Source organism: Panthera onca, chromosome C1 (genome assembly GCF_046562875.1).
Source record: "Panthera onca isolate mPanOnc1 chromosome C1, mPanOnc1 haplotype 2, whole genome shotgun sequence".
Lineage (NCBI taxonomy): Eukaryota > Metazoa > Chordata > Mammalia > Carnivora > Felidae > Panthera > Panthera onca.
This window is the reverse complement of record NC_138346.1, coordinates 53985575-54003455: the sequence shown is the minus strand read 5'-3', so window position 1 is coordinate 54003455 and position 17881 is coordinate 53985575. Positions and strand designations below refer to the sequence as shown.

The 17881-nt window shown below is 36.6% G+C and overlaps 1 long non-coding RNA gene across 1 annotated transcript; it reads right to left on the bottom strand.

Moving 5' to 3' along the window:
* Positions 1-675: 675 nt before the first annotated feature.
* Positions 676-16319, bottom strand: LOC132673186 (uncharacterized). Its single transcript, XR_009607906.3, has 3 exons — positions 16172-16319; positions 6772-6940; positions 676-734 (listed from the first exon to the last, which is right to left on the bottom strand). It is a non-coding gene; the product is annotated as an uncharacterized LOC132673186 (long non-coding RNA).
* Between the last annotated feature and the right edge of the window lie 1562 nt (positions 16320-17881).

Here is a 17881-nt window from a genome sequence, read left to right as displayed (position 1 = left end):
TTCTAGGCTTTTGACTCTTTGTGTGAGACCAGGAAGGCAGCCTAGGAATACAGGATAGTCAGATAGCATAAGCCAGGAATATATTAGAGTTTACCAACACTGGCTGCATGTTAATATCACCTGGAAGGTTTTCAAAATATTGTTGACAAGGCCTCACCTACAAATAATTAAATCAGAGTCTCTGGGACTAAGCCATGGGCACTGATAATCTTTTAAACTCCCTAGGCACCACCTCCTACCCACTGGCATAGCTATTATCAAAAACCAGAAAGTAACAAGTGTTGGCAAGGATGTGGAAAAATTGGAACCCTTGTGAATTGCTGGTGCAAAATAGTATGCCACTTCTTAAAGCAACAAAACAACATAGAATTACCATATGATCCAGTGATCCCACTTCTAAGTATATACCCAAAAGAACTGAAAGCAAGAACTCAAACAGGTATCTGTACTCATGCTCATAGAATCATTATTCACAATAGCCGAAAAGTGGAAACAACCTTAATGTCCATCGTTGGATGAGTGGATAAACAAAATATGGTATATACACAGAATAAAATATTATTCAGCTTCAAAGAGGAAGGACATTGTGACACATGCCACAGCATGGATGAACCTTGAAGACACAATGCTAAGTAAAATAATACCAGACATAAAAGGACAAATATTGTATGATTCTACTTACGTGAGGCACCTGCAATAATCAAATTTGTAGAAACAGTGGTGGTTTCCAAGGACTAAGGAAGAGAGGGAAGGAAAAAAGGGTTAGCTTCTAATGGGTATAAAATTTTAGTTTTAGAACATGAAAAAGTTCTGGAGATAGGTAGTGGTGATGGTTAAATACAACCATGTATTTAATGCCATTGAATTGTACACTTGGAAGTGGTTAAATGTTAAATTTTTTGTTATGTATATTTTGACACAAATAAAAAAACAAAAAATGGATGTTAACACCTGTTGTGGTAATTATTTCACAACATATATAAATCAACCCATCATGCTGTATACCTTAAACTTACACAGTGATGTATATCAATAATTTCTTAATAAAACTAGGAGAAACACACACACACGCACACACACACACATGCACACACACGCACAAACCCTTTTTGGGCAATGCTGATAGGCAACATAATTGAGAAATAGGGATTAAACAGTGCCCAAGGTCTGAAGCAAAGGCAGGTCAGGCAAATTATGGAAGAGACCACCTTGGCAATGATCAGAGAGGATACTCTGGGAGACCCAGGACAGGGACTCGTGCCTGGGGCTGGGATGCTCAGAGTCAGTGGCAGGAACATAGTCACTGCAAGGGTGGGTCACCAAAGTCAAAGAAGGACGTCGTGCTAAATCAGAGTTCCTTCTCAGCACTCTGTATAGGGTAAAACTGGTCCCAACCAGGGGGCAAAACTGAGCTTGCAGGAGGGTGAAGGGGAAGGCACCAGACAGGTGACTCAGGAAATGGAGAGCCCAAAACCTGTCACAGTCTCAAGTCTGCTTTGTTTTGTTACCATCTCAACTCCATAGATGTTCTTCGCATACAGAGAAACCCTGTGACATCTCAACTCTTAACCTCGTGGGTAGACTCTCACTCTGAACATCAGGCTGAGAGAGGTCTGGGAGCCTGTAAGCCTTGCATAAGTCTGACAGCTCAGTCTATCGATCTATTTCCAGCACAGAGTGGGTTGCAGGGAAGAGTTGAGCAAGGGTGCGTGGGTGCCGGGTGGGGGCGTACATGAATAGATGCTGATTCTGTTCACTTCAGTTTCAGAGGAAGCTGGTTCTGACCTTGTCCCCGGGTTTGGGCATGCACTCTCCTTGCAATATGTGTACTCCCGGCACTGTGTTTGGACTTTCTTCTTTTAAAAAGTGATAACAATACTGCCAAAAGCAAATGTCAGCCCTTTTGTGTGAAAAGATTTCATCAATTTTGTTAACAATGAAAGAAAATTTAGAATCTTCATTTTAGCTATTGTGCATATTTACTCTAACCTGGACCCATTTCTTCCCAGCATAACAGCTGCAGTCATGTTCGCTCTGGCCTTGCCTCTGCTCAGTTATGCTGTATCTGAGAGAGGATATAGCTCCTTAGCACACCTCATGAGGGAAACATGAGTGGGAAGCAGGGTGTCACCTGTCACATGCCATCCCTGTCACCTTCCCAATAGCATTTCATGCATAGAAGGAAAGTATTTCACCTCCCCTGTTTTAATGCAGTTATCAAGAACAACTCTTACCACTTTCTTCAAATAAATGAAAATGGAGGTGGGGCAGGGGGAAGGATGATACATAGCCTTCTTTGTTTCTGGGAACTTTACAGTTCCGTTTGTACATAGATGGGGTTTAATTTAGTTAGTTCTGTCCTCAGGGGTAGAACAAGAACAGACCAAGGCTGGTCCAGGTTTGAGGGCTGGGCAAGTGCTGACCCAGGTCCTGTGAGGGCTACCTTCTCCTTGTTTCAGTGTGGAACCAGACACCAGGATGTGCCAGATGAAGGGAACACAATGGTATAAGTAGATTTGGCTCCCAGGCCCCTTTGTTCTTCAGGAAGCATTCCCCAAATTTGGGGAATCTGTCCCCAGGTTTGGGCATGCACTCTCCTTGCAATATGTGCACTCCCAGCATTGTGTTTGGACTTTCTTCTTTTAAAAAGTGATAACAATACTGCCAAAAGCAAATGTCAGCCTTTGGTATGAAAAGATTTCATCAATTTTGTTAGCAATGAAAGACAATTTAGAGTCTTGCGGCCATGCAGAGAGAGGAATCCACCAGGTCAGAAGATCCCATATGTATGCTCACAGCCTTATACTTATACTTATAAAAGGGGATGGGTTGGGTGTGGGCTGCTGGGGTCTAGCAGCCTACATCACTCGGGCCTAATGTCCAGGTTCTAGATTTAGGATTTCTTGATGCACTGCAGCTATATTAAGGCCTGTGCTCCCCTTTGCTTCTTGTTGAGCCACAGGGTTTCCTTAGGACTTCAGTACTACTGGCTTGGCCATTGTCTATTGTGGTTGCAAAGAACAAATAATTCAACAAATAACTGACTCCAAATTCTTTGCCATTTCCACCAAAGGAATTTTTAGGTGAAGAGTAGCAATCTGTTACAGTAAACATCTCTGTGCAATGACCCCTGTGACAACATTTAGAGGCAAGGCTTGTTTGATGGTTAATTCAGAGTGATTCACATGTGATTCAGAGATCTGTCTTGATAAACCCTTGCTTCTTATGAGGACTATTTCACCCAGCAAGTCTGCCTATACCCCATAACACAGACTTTTTGAGTGACTGAAATAATCATGTCTGCCAGATGAAGCCTTGGCTTATGCTAGACAACACCTACAATTCTTTCTATCCACTTTGTCTTCTTTTCTAGATTCCATGCAGACCTTGGCCCATTTATGTAGCTTCTCACATTCTCCTGAATCAAGACTTCACCCTGTGGTTTTGATATTTTTTACCTCTTGGGTCATACTCATTCATATATTTATTAATTCACTTCTTCAAGAAACATGTATAAAGTATCTATTATTTATCAAGGAATGTTCTGGGCACTGAGAAAACAACAGAGATAAACGACACCATTTTTACTTCAAGGTGTTCACATTCTGGTTGGGAGAGTAGACAGAGAAACCTCTGACAGAGGTCTCCAGATATTTTCAAAACCAATTATGTCATATATCATTTTTAAATCACCTTCACTTTGAATGATGTTGTATCCAAGCTCTGAGATGACCTCCAATGTCCTCACCTCCTGATCTTTATCCTCTTATAAAGCCCCTTCCCATATTAAATCAGTGCAGGCTTGTGTGACCAGAATATAGCAGAAATGGCTTCTGAGGAGACTTAAAAGGTGTCATAGCTTCTACCTCAGTCTCTTGGATTGCTCATCAGCCAGCCACACACTGTGAGGACACTAACACGGCCCATGAAGAGCTTCCTTGAAGAGGAATTGAGATCTCTGGCCATAGCTAGCATCAACTTATCACTCGTATTAGATGGCCACTTTGGAAACCAATGCTCTAGCCCTAGTCAGATCTTTAGATGAGTGCAGTCCTGGCCAGCATGTGACTATGACCTCCTAATAGATCTCAAGCCAGAACCAGCCAGCCAAGCCAATCCCAAATTCTCACCCACAGACACCATGAGAGAGAACAAATTATTATTGTAATTTTAAGTAAGTAAGTTTAGGGACAATTTGTTACACAGCATTAGATGACTAATACAGATAGGCTATGCTTTGTCTTCTGCATTTCCTGTGTGGAATCTTTCTGTATATGTTCTCCCATTACAGCTTCCTCATATTTTAAGGCACAACATAAATACCACCTATTCTAACAATGCTTTTCTTTGTTATAACAATCCCATATTTGTACCAGTTAACTTGGCACATTGCACATATTATAATTACTTGTCTATTTGTCACACCTATTTCTAGATCATGAGTAATTTAAGGGCAGTTTATAACATCATAGCACTAACCTAAGGTATTACACATCATATGTATACAACAAATATTTGCTAAATGAATGCTGTGCATTATCAGTTATAGATTAGTACATACACAAAATGTGCTATGTTAGCTTTTACATGTTTATCTGTTATTTCAAGGGCTCTTCTGTCTTTATTTTTCCCATGTCAAAATTAGAATGGGGCATGAACCTCATCTATTATATCTTTTATGCCTGCCTACAGCATCTAATATAGTGCTGGATACTCAATGTGTGCTCAATAAAGGTTGACTGACTAAGCATTTAATACCTTAAAACAGAAATTCAATAAATGTAGTCCCAGTGACCTGAAAGAGTAATGTTTCTCCTTGTGTGTCTAATGGATTACCAAAGAGTGTCTTAGAGCCAGGATTTTAGAAAAAATTGTCAATGCCAAACTCAAGGACACAGCTTCACTGGATAGGGCCTGCCTCAGAGAAAGAGAATTCCTGAAGGATGATAATGAGCTGAAGAAATTCATTTGTACCTAGTCCATAGGAATCTAGGCTCCTTAGATGAAAAGGACTCCCTCTGACCCCTCCACCTACCCCAAAATCGAAGATTTCCTTTTAGGGGAGTGACTATCCCATCTTAAGTCAGAGAACAGTCAGAGCCTAAAAGTCAATATTAGTGACGAGGCTACCTGAGGAAAAACTGCCACAGTGAACGGTACATTCCGCTGCTAATTCCTGTCAGAGCACTACCTACAATGTCCGGCTGCTTTCTGCTCAGTAGCCAGTGTGGACTCTGCCTGCGTAGAAAGTCGTGCATCCTGCTTGTGATGCTGGCCTCTGCACACGGTCCTGAAGAGTCACCTGTACCCTCAAGGATACAAAGCTCTTAGCTCCAGTCCTGTGCGTGACTGGCTTCTCTTCATTTTCCTTTATCCATGCTGGGTCTCAATCTCAACCCCTTGGTTTATGTCTCTTGGGTGAATTTCCTTTCATCTACTCAACTACCACTTAGGAACTTGTGATTAATTAATTCCTTCTCAGTTTTCAAACTACGAGATTAATTTGGGGAGTAATTGCTGACATTACCCAAACTTTTAAAACAGGAATTAACTGATTTTTTTAAAAGAAAGCAGCCCGGGTTCTGATGATGAAATTACTCTTAAAAATACTTCTTTATGATATTTGGTATACTTAGTGTTATGGAAATGATGATAATACTTTGTCAAAGGACAGAAATACACAAAAGTGGAAGGAATAGAATGAACATGAAGCTTTATAATATATTAACATTTACCATTCAGATTTTCAATAATTTAATAGAGTACCAAAGCAAGTTTTATTATTCAACATATTTGCCTCTGGATTATCCATCACAGATATAAATGCTTCTAATTCAATCATGTTTATCTTGAAGGTATATTAATAACTTCACTGTTGATTGCTTTTGTGTTTTGTTTTCAGCTGTATGTTTGTTATTATGAGAGCAATAAATATAACTTTATGAAAGAAAGAGACAAAATTATATAAAGTGAAATTATATCTAAAGGGAATGGAATAAAGTAAAAATTATTAATAGAAACAGAGCTTTAGGAAATAAATTGATTTTAAAATTAACACTATGGTATGGAAGGTTTTAAAAAATTTGTATACCCTACAAAGAATTAAAATGATTCATGGATGTGTTTTGACTCTGAAACTTACTTAAATTTAATAATTTAGCCTGAAAAATCCTTGGTATTTTATTAAAAAGTTCAATAAGGAATAGCAAATAAACCCTGATAATCACAACCTTCAAGTGGTATTAAGCCAGTAGGTTTATGTCTAATATGTGTCATACTACCATCAAAAAAATAAAAGATAGCAAGTATGGGTAAGGATGGGGAGAAAAGAGAGTTTTGTTCACTGTTGGTGGGAATGTAAATGGGGACAGCTATTAAGGAAAACAGTATGATGATTCCTCAAAAAGCTAAAAATAGAACTGCCATATGATCCAACGATCCCTCTGAGTATATACCCAAAGAACTGAAATGAATGCCTTAAAGTGATATCTGCACTCCCATGTTCATTGCAGCATAGTCAAGATATGGAAACATTAAGCGTCCATTGATGGATGAATGGATAAAGAAACTATGATATATATACATACACACTTCACATATACGTACACACATACCCATATATACATGACATGTCATATATTTCATATATAGGTATGACTCATTTCATATCTATATGATGGAATATCATTCAGCCTTAAAAAAAGGAAGAGATCTTGCCATTTGAAGTGAACTGGAAGACATCATACTAATTGAAATAAGCCAGACACTCACTAATATGTAGAATCTACAGGGTGCCTGTGTGACTCAGTTGGTTAAGCCTCTGACTCTTGATTTCCATTCAGGTCATGATCTCATGGTTAGACTGAACGCCCTGTTGGTCTGTGCTGGATGGATCCTGCTTGAGATTCCTGCTCATGCTCTCCTTCTGCCCCTTCCCCACCTGAAAAAAATATTTTAAAAAATTTAGAATCTAAAAACGTTGAATACTTAGAAGCAGAGAGTAAGATAATAGTTACCAGGGGCAGGGAGGTGGGGGAAATGGGGAAATGCTTGTCCAAGGGTATAAAGTTGCAGTTACATAGGATAAGTAAATCTAGAGATCTAATGTACAGCATGATGACTATAATTAAAAATATTGTATTAAATAATGGAAATTTTCTAAGTAGATTTCAGGTGCTCTCATCTCACACACACACAAAAGGTAGTTATATGAGGAGATATGTTAATTAGCTTAATTGTAGTAATCATTTCACTATGTTATATACATTAAATCCTCATGTTGTATACCTTAAATATATATTTTTATTAAAAATAAATACATACAAAAATATGTGCCATGTAATCTTCCAACTTTCTCACATATAAGTACTCAATAAATACTAGATGAATTGAGTGTGACCATGTAAAATAGATGTTGATGGTTAATCAGATATGTGTCACATTTGGGGCACCTGGGTGGCTCAGTTGGTTAAGCATCCGACTTCAGCTCAGGTCACGATCTCACTGTTATTGAGTTTGATCCTTACATCAGGCTCTGGGCTGACAGCTCAGAGCCTGGAGCCTGCTTCGGATTCTGTGTCTCCTTCTCTCTCTGCCCCTACCCGACTCGTGCTCTGTCTCTCTCTCTCTCTCTTAAAATAGTAAACATTAAAAAAAAAAAAAAGATATGTAGCTCATTTAGTATAATCCTAATAGTGTACTAAGTAATTCACATGTATTATCCTTATTTAATCCTCATTTATTTCTTGTGAAGTAGGCTTCATCATGCCCATTTTACAATGAAGAAATGGAAGAAATATCAAATAATTTGGCCAAGGTCACAAGGATAACTAGTGGCAGTCTGGGATTCAAATTTAAATCATCTAAAAAAATCTATATTCTTATCATCTACTACACTGTTATATTACGACTTGGCTAGAGCAAGTGATAGTAACAAAATTGTTTTTGCTTCTGGGTAAAGGGTGAATAAGAATTCATCAAATAGAAAATATGTATCACAGTTACATACTATATATCTGAGTACCTGGAACTGACTATCAAGGATATGACTGACTAGTAATTTAATATTTTGGGGTAGGGGAGAAGGAGGAGAGTAGAAGAGAGTCTTCTAGATACTCACCCGAAGAAGAGAAAATTGAATTCAGTCAAAAATATTATCTATAATCCTTTTAGAAAAAGCCTCATATTTAAAAAGCCTCTGATTTCATTGGAAATTGCCAATCATTTCTTTTAGAGAAGTGAAGTTACTTTCATTTTATTTCTGCAACTGGACTTTTTGATTTGAATTAGCTTTAACATCAGAGATATTCCATAGTCCATTGTTATTGCATTATTAAAAATAACAATCTCAAATGTTCTGTTTTTGATCACAAATCTCTAGGGAAACATCACCTATTCTTCCTACCTCAAGCTTGTATTATATTAAAGATTTTATTCTTTCCCCGGGGTCAACCTGGAATCATTCCGTCACCTTCTCTTGCTTTGTCCTTTCTTGATAGATGATTCACCCCAAAAGAGATTCAATCAAAACAAGTCACAGGGCAGCAGGACAGATGAGAAGTGTTCACTGAGCAGGGACTGACCTCCATTGTAATTTCTCATAAACTGATGACTCACTTCTGTTGCAAATACTGGCTTTACTGAGTGTTTCTGCTCTGCTGTCTCTATAGCTTTGCCAAAGATGGCCACAATGGACTGGCAATATCTTTATTTGCTAGGAAGCAATACTTTTGATTGTTTACAAATTGGTCATATCAATAGTTAATAGAGTCATCGATATCTAGGAGCAAAATTGATTTCAGTGAATACAGAACTGGAGAAAGGACTTAGCAGATTTTCCTTTGGCCTTTTAAAAAACTGCATTTAACTATATATCCCTTCATGGTACCATTTTTTAAATGGTTAATATGTTTGGCTGACAAAGGAAAAATAGAGATCTATAAAGGATTATTAATGATGAGGAATTTAAGAAACAGTAGGAAAAAGTGAGTTGCTGCAGAATGAGATACAGCTGAGCAAGGCAGAAACAAGAGAAAAATGGTCTAACACCATGGAGGAAGATTGTTTCAATTCCAAACTGAAAGAAAAAAATTCATTGCCCCAGGGAACTGACCAGAAACACATCTTTTATGTTCCTTTCAGCAGTATTTGTAATGGTTATGACTTAAAAACAATATAAACAATCAGTCATTATGGTTCACTCATGTGAGATAACATCATGCAGACATAAAAATAGTCTGTAGAGGAATATTTGATGACATGAGAAAAATTCATTCAATATTATAAATAAATTAAAAAGCAGATTACAAAATGGTAGATGCAACATGATGAAAATCAGGTAAAACACAGAGATACTCACATGCACATACCTAATATAAAGATGGGAGAAAAACCCACCAAAATGTTATTGGTAATTAGCTTCGGGTTATGAGCTTATGGATGACCTTTAAGATTCCTCTCTATATGTTTGAATATTTCTCAAATTTTCTATAATCAGCATGTAATATCTTTATAATTACAAAATAAAAACAATCTGCTGCATTTTTAAAAAGGACGAAGAAAACAAAGAGAGCTTCTATTTTTGACCAAAAGGCTGACTAGGGAACCTCAAGAGCCCTTTCACTAAAAAGAAATTCTGGGCTAAAATATAAATAAAACAAACATATAAAACTCTCTCTTTTAAAAAATATTGCCAAGCTGGTAGAGGTAGAGCCTTGAACAAAATCAAAGAGGAAATCCAAGGAGATAAGGAATAACTCAACTGTCTTTCACTCGGAGGGAGATGGCAAACTCGTGAATCAAGCTTTCATTTTCTGAGCCATGTGGAGTGTGAGCAGAGGAGTGTGGAGTTGCCTTCCACCGGTCTGGAGCACTGACCTTGCATATTTCATCCCAACTTCGTGTTCAATGTCTCAAACCAATAGTTTGAAATTGGCCACGTGAGTATTCACAACACAGAAACTGGCAAGTGGTACAGATCAGGACATTTTTTTCCCCAAGAGAGCCAGTCTTTAAGCATTTACCAACACACTTCTGAACACAAAGTTTAGGAAGCAAACCCTAGCATCTATGAAAGATAGAGGGTCTAATTGTAGACCATAGGAAACTGAGACCCTAAAGAGCTCCATAGTTAGTAGAAGAGAGAAGTAAAAATAAGCCTATTCCATAGAAGGAATCATCAAAGAAACAAACTTGATGTTAGCTGGGGAGGGGGGGCAAAATATCTTTCCTGAAAATTTCAATGTCGTGAAAGTTTTAGGACCTGAAACTCACACTACTTATGTGGCCCACAATATTTTAAGCCAAAATTCAAACATGGTCCCAGTTGGTAGAATCCCCAGGCTTGTAGCTGATTCAAATGCAAATCCTTTCTGTGGAAACATGCTCATAACTCAGCCTCAAAAATTAGCACAAGTGAAAAATATTAGCTCACATTAAAAAATGAAAATAACACCCAAGAAAATAAGATGGTAAGAAACAAGACAGTAAAATCAGACCTCCAAAAGTTTAATACATTTAAGCTGCACACAAATTAGAAACAAGTTTAATATAAACAAATGAAAGAGAGAACTACAAATATGAGACCAGAGAGTTATTAAAATAGAAAAAAAAATAGACTCTAAGGAAACAAATAACACTTCCAGAAATAAAAAAAAATCAAGTAATGAAAATTAAAAACAGTGGACAATTTAAACAGAATGTTAGACACAGCCGAAGGCATCATTCATTAGGAGAATCAGAAGGCAGATCTAAAGAAAGTATCCAGGATGCAGCAAAAAGTGTCAAAGAAGCGGCAAATATGTAGAAGGGGTTAGGAGATGTGACAGAATGATTAGGGGGACACCTGTGGGGTAAATCCATAAACAAAAGCATGGGGGGGTGATTAGTATTACACTTAGGACAATAGTTACCTGTGGGATCAAGTGAAGCATTGGATCGTTTGCATATAGGGCTTTAAACACTGGTAATATATTCTATGTTGTAAGATTGGCCATGGGGACAGTGGTGTGGGTACTGGGGAGGCAGTGGCCTGGCCTGCCAGTGTGTGGGCAGCAGTAGCAGAGGCAAACAACAATCAAATAAACAAACAAAAAAACCCCCAAACAACAAAAAAGATGGGCAGTGGGTATATAGGTGTTCTTCTTTATTTTTATTATTAAAATGTATAATAAATACTTTTTTATGTTGTCAGTATTTAACATTTACAAAGTAGCCTGAGAGGAAATACTCCATAGTGTTAATTGTATCTGCATTTGAGTCATGAGACTATGGGTATTTTTATTTTTCCATATTTTCTGGGACTTGCAAATTTTTCTATGAAACTGTATTAAATTTACAATAAAGATATAATGATAAACACACTTTTTAAAAAAGAAACATGTGGTTTCCCAACATGATAAATGTCTTTGCATAAAATAGCAAACTCAGGTGATCCAATTACCTAGGACTTTGTCTTTTATTTACAGATAAATAAAATTTTAAATGCTGCATACAGAAGAGGGAAAGCTCCTTTGGGCTGTTTTTTCTCTGGTGAGTAAAAACATAATATCAAGTTTTCCAGTGAATTAGGAACTCTTTGGAGTAAATTTCTCTTTGGAACTTATGCAGATCCTTAAACTGAATTACTTCAGTTTCTTAATTATATTTAGTGACAAATTAATTAGAGATCTGAGATCGGTAAAATTATAATAAGACTACTGAGATTTAAACTTGTTTCAAACAGAGTCGATGGCAAAGATAACATTGATTTAATTTTTGACATAATGTGTTTACAGAAAGAAAGAGTTAGAATGAGGTGCATTAGTAAGAGACACACTGACTCTGGTAGGTTTTTAGACAAAGAATTTGCTTAAGCTTCAAAGCATTTTTAATAACTAGCCGAATAATCAAATCCTAAAGAGAAAAGAAAAAAAAAGACTGTTTTGAAGCGCTGAATTCAACTTACTATAAAATTACAGTTTGGAAAATCATATAAGGGAAATAATGAGATAAAACATTTCTTAAAATGTCATTGGAAGTTGCTTCAGTTTTTCTAACGTAAAAAAAAATAAGCTATATTGTTATATGCTCAAGGGTGAATACTGTTCCCCGTTAGAAAAGTATAGCTTAGCTTGCAATTTTTATTTTAAGTGACCTAAATTAAGTTGTCTTAAATATTCTTTTGGTTTCCAGCCACATTTATTGAGGTATAATCATAGACAGTGAAATGTACATATAGTATACACAGAGTTCAATCGAATTTAACAAGTACATATACCTGTGTGTAACCCCAGCACCTATAAAGACCACTGCCATCACCTCAGAACTTGCCCTGGTACCCTGTCAACTCATAATCCCATGCAACCAGTGTCCTGATTTTTATTATCAGTGATTGCATTTGAGTTTTCAAGAACCATGGAGTAATTCACTCTTCTGTGTCTGGCTTCTTTCCTGCAGCATGTTTTAGAAATTGTTTCATGCTTTTTTTCCTACTGTATCCCCTGATTTGTTTATTCATTTTCCTGTTGATGGCCACCTGGGCTGATTCCAATCTTGAGCAATTACAAATAAAACTGCTATGAATGTTTTTGTACAAGGCATTAGTGAACACTATGTTTTAATTTTTTTTAAATACTTAGGTGTGGAATTGCTGAATTATAGAGTAAATAAATATGTTTTTTAAAACAAACTGCCAAAGTGTTCTCCAAAGTGGTTGTACCATTTTACACTCCCACCGTGAACGTATGAGAGGTTTGATTGATTCACTCCGTGACAACATTGTTATTGCTAGTTGTTTTCATTTTAGTCATTTTAGTGGGTGTATAGTGTGGTGTAATTATCTCTTCTTGAATATTCTTGTCTGGTCTTGATATCAGGGAAATCTGGCCTCATAAAACAGACTGGGCACTATTTCCTCTTCGTGTATTTTCTGAAACTGTGGGAAGTTTTATATTCGTGTTTCACATGAAGGGTTTTAGATCTTTGACAGATATAAACCTATCAAAGCTGTCTGTATATCCTCCTGTTAGTTTTTGTAATTTCTAATTGTTGTCTACCTTGAATTTGTTCTGTTTCATCCATATTGTTTAACTTACTGGCATAAAATTGTTCATAATATCCCTTTTTGCCCTATAACATCTGCAGAATTTATAATGATGTCCCCTGCCTTCTAAAATTCCTAATATTGGCTATTTGTGTTTTATCTTTTATTTATTTATTTTTTTTTGAGAGAGAGAGAGAGAGAGAGAGAGAGAGAGAGAACGTACATACAAGAGCACGAGCAGGGAGGGGTAGAGGGAGAGAGAATCTTAAGCAGGCTCCACGCCCAGCAATGAGGAGCCTGGCAGTGAGATCATGACCTAAGCCAAAATCAAGGGTCGGAGGCTTAAGCCACTGAGCCACCCAGGCTCCCTTTATCTCTTTTATTGATCAGTCCTGTTTTATACTTATCAATTTTATTAATCTTTTTTAAAAACCAATTTTTGTTATATTGTTCATTTTTCTGTTTTTGTCAATATTCTATTTCACTGATTTCAACTCCTATCTTATTAGATCGTTTCTTTTACTTATGTTGAGTTTAACTTACTCTAATTTTTCCAGCATCTTAAATTGGAAGCATAGGGTCATTTCATCTGCATCTTTCTAATATATTGAAGCTTATAAAAATAAAAACAAAAATATAGATAGCAAATAAATAATAAAAGCTCATAATATAACCTTCAACAATAATGAGTATATACATCCTAATATAGAAATTTATATTTGAAGTATAAGCCTACTTCTAAGCACAGCTTTTAACTGCATGCCAAAAATTTTGAAATGTTGTTTTTCAATTGTTATTCCATTCTAAATATTTTTAATTTCTCTTGTGATTTCTTCTTTGGTCCATGAGTTACTTATAACTATGTGTTTAGGGGCACCTGGGTGGCTTAGTCAGTTAAGCGTCCAACTTCTGCTCAGGTCATGATCTCACGGCTTGTGGGTTAGAGCCCTGCATTGAACTCTATGCTGACAGCTCATAGCCTGGAGCCTGCTTCAAATTCTGTGCCTCCTTCTCTCTATGCCACACCTCCCCCCGCCCCCCACCCCCATGCTCTGTCTCTCTCTCCCTCTCAAAAATAAACAAACTTAAAAAAAAATAAAATAAAGACATATGTTGTTTATTTTCCAAATATTTGGAGATTTTTAAAGCTATCTTCATGTTATTCATTTCTAACTTAGTACTGTTGTGGTCAGAAAACATATTCCAAAGATTCCAACCTTATTGAGACTTGTTTTATGGTCCAATGCAAGGACTATCTTGATAAATTTTCTGTGTGCAATTGAGAAGAACTTGTATATTCTTATTTTGGGCTATAGTGTTCTACAAATGACAATTAGATCAAGTTAGTTGATAGAATTTCTCCAGTCTTCTATATCTTTACTAGGTTTTTTTGTCTGCTCGCTCTATCACTTACTGAGGTGCTAAAATCTCTCACTAGCTTTGTCTCACTAGCTTTGTCTCACTAGCTTTGTCTATTTCATACTAATTACTTCAAGCATTTAGGAGCTTTGTTATTAGGTGTATACATATTGTCTTCTGTTGTATTATTATGAGATGTCTCTCTCTTATCTAGGAATACTCTTTGAAGCGTTTGATATATCTGTGTTTAATTCTATCATGTTTGTGGTTTTTTTTATTCTTTTTTCTATTTGTCCTGTTTGTTCTTTTTATCTGTTTCTCCCTTATCACCTTTTGGGTGAATCAAATATTTCTTTTTTAATATTATATTTTAGCTTCTCTGTTGACTTTTTAGCTGAGTCTTTGTGGTTTCTTAGTGGTTGCTCTGGGGGTTACAATATGCATCATTAACTTTCATAGTATGTATCCCCCAAATATCTATTATTTCATCAATAATGTAAGCACTTTACAACAGTGGACTTGCTTCTCTTCCCTCCCATTGTGCTATTCTTATATGCCTAACTTTACACATGCTGTAAATCACACAATATATTGTTTTTTTAATTTAAGGAATCAGTAGTTTCTAAAATAAAATTTGAATATATATATTCGAATATATAATTTTATATCTGGTAACTTTTCTATCTGGCATATTTTTCCTTCAGTCTTAAGAAATTGTCTTAGCATGCCTTTTATTGCAGATCTGATGAAGAAGAATCTTTTCCTCACTTTTCTTCATGTATGATGTCTTCACTACACCTTCATTTTGAAGACAGTTTTTGCTAGATATAGCATATTAGATGGCAGTTTTTTCTTTCAGCCCCTGAAATTGTTCTATACTCTTCCAGCCTCCATTTTTCTTTAATGAGGAGTTAGTCGACTTTCTTATTGCTGCTCACCTGTATGCCATGTTTTTTATTCTCTAGATGCTTTCAAGTCTTTTAGCAGTTTGCTTATGATGTGCCTTCCTGTAGTTTACTTTGCATTTATCCTCCTTAGGGTTTGCTGAATTTCTCAGTATGCGGATTAATGATTTTCATCAGTTTAGGATTTTTTGGCCCCGTTTTCTCTCTGCCCTTTTTGTACAACTGCAATTACATGTATTATTGACCATTTTATACTGTCCCACTTATCTCAGATATGTGTTCCACTTTACTTTTTTCTTTCTCAGTTTTCTCTTTGTGTTTAAGTTTAGATAATTTCTATTGACTTACCCTTAAGTTCATTAGTTTGTTCCTATGGTATGTCCTCTGGGCATATAAGCCCATTAATAACTTTTCATCTTGGTCATCATAATTCTCATTTCTAGAACTACCGTGTGGCTCTTATTTATAGTTTGCATATAATATATGCCCCATTTTTTTCTGATATTCCCCATTTTTTCACATGTATTGTTCATTTTTTTCCCATGAGTTCTTTTAACACTTCCTATTGTGGCCACATAGTTGTGTTAATCATTCACCAGAGTCTCCCTCATCCTGCATCTCTGATTGGCAATATACTTCAGAAGGGCAGAGGTCAAGAGATAGGGGTATGACCTATAATGGTACAGCCAACAGAATTGGTTACATAGCATTCTCCTAAAACTTAAAGTATTCTCCTAAACTCACAATCCCAAGTCTCTTAGCGTTAAGAACATTATAAAAATTACTGGCAGCCCTACTACATTGCAAAGGTGCATGCCAATGCGAATTTATGTTGCATTTGAGGCAGAAGCTGAAATCATTGGATCGGTAGGGATCAAAATATTACCTTTAGATGTGTCCAAAGAGGAGAGAAATCTTTCTTCCAAAGTAGATTCCACAACCTTCCACAGTAAACTTGTTCAATTTCTCTGACAGGAATATGTTTCTTCAAAAAAAAAAAATCATGAAGTGCTGAAGAACAGTTTTGACTATTGTTTTCCAAATAGTTAACTAATCAGCATGGTTTGTGGGAGTAAAGCTGTAACTAACATATCTGAAGGTTATTCCTGAAGATTTCAAAGAAGCCGGTTTAGGAAAACAAAACAAACCAAACTCAACAGTGATAAAAATAATGTAACAAACATTGAAAATATTTTAATAATTACGTTTATGTTGTGAAACTACTTAGGGGGAAAGGAAGAATGAGAAGAAATCTCCATCATTATTAAGAACATCTGTTAAGTGCATATTAGTTTTATGTGGTAGGTATTATATTAATTGCTGTGCAAAAAGTTCAGGGGTCATTACTGTGCATATCAGTTAGCTTTTGTTGTGTAGCAAACTACTCTAAATCCAATGACTTAAGGAGGAAACATTTATTAATTCTTAAAGCTCTGAGGGTTGCCTCCTGGTCTGTGCCAGCCAGGTCAGGGCCCACTCCCATTTGGTGCTTGGCAACCAGTTTGGTCTGGAGGGGTGCGGGTGTTTTTTTTTTTATATGTGGCAATTGGCTCGGTGTCAGCTAATGGCATGGCCACAGCCACTCATGATCCAGCAAGCTTAGCATGGGCTCATGCACTTGGTAAAGGAAAGATTTCTAGCATCAGAGAGGACAAGCCCCAATGCATAAGACTATTCAAGCGTCCCTGTGCATTGTGTGTGCTAATGATCTGTTGGCCAAAGCAAGTCATACACCCACATGCAAACCTCTCACAGAGGTGTAAAAATAGATTCCTATTGTGAGTAGGCCAAAATTTGAACTAGGATTCAGATTAAAAACTCAGCTTCAGTGTTGGGTATCTCATTGGTTTCAACAGTGCAGTAATAAGAATATACCTCTTAATGATAAGTGGCACCAGGAAAGGGATTAGAGAAATGGCCATGGTGCAGTCTCCCACATCACACACCTTTGGTTACTGTTTACATGAGTCAATAACTCCAACTGCATTTGAATTGGAAAGAAGGTCAAAAGCACAGTTTACTATAGGAGATTTTACACATCTGTATCTTTTTTCTTTTAACTTGCTTTTGCTACTGAAAAGAAAATATGCAAATCCTAAGCATTTATCAGTCAATGCACTGGCACAAAATAAAGACATTGTGTAACTAACACCTATGTTTGGGATTAGAACAATACCAGCATCCCCATAGTCCCATTTATCCTTTCTCTCAACATATTCCACTCTCCTCCCCCAGAGTAACCACTATCCTCACTAGATTGTTTTGCCTGCTTTCCTACTTCATACTGTCCAGAACATACAACATGTGCTCCTTTGAATTGGACTTATTTTGTTCAACATATGTGCCTTTTTTTTTTTTTTTAAAGTAGGCTCTATGCTCAGCACAGAGCTTAACATGGGGCTTGAACTCATGACCCTGAGATCAAGACCTGAGCTGAGATCAAGAGTAGGTATTTAACCAACTGAGCCTCCCAGACATCCCAAAGTATATGCTCTCTTGTTTTCTCTATGATATTGGACATACCTATGGTTTTATTTTCATTTCTGTACAGTATCCCATTGCATGAATAAACTACTAATTTATTATCCATTCTACA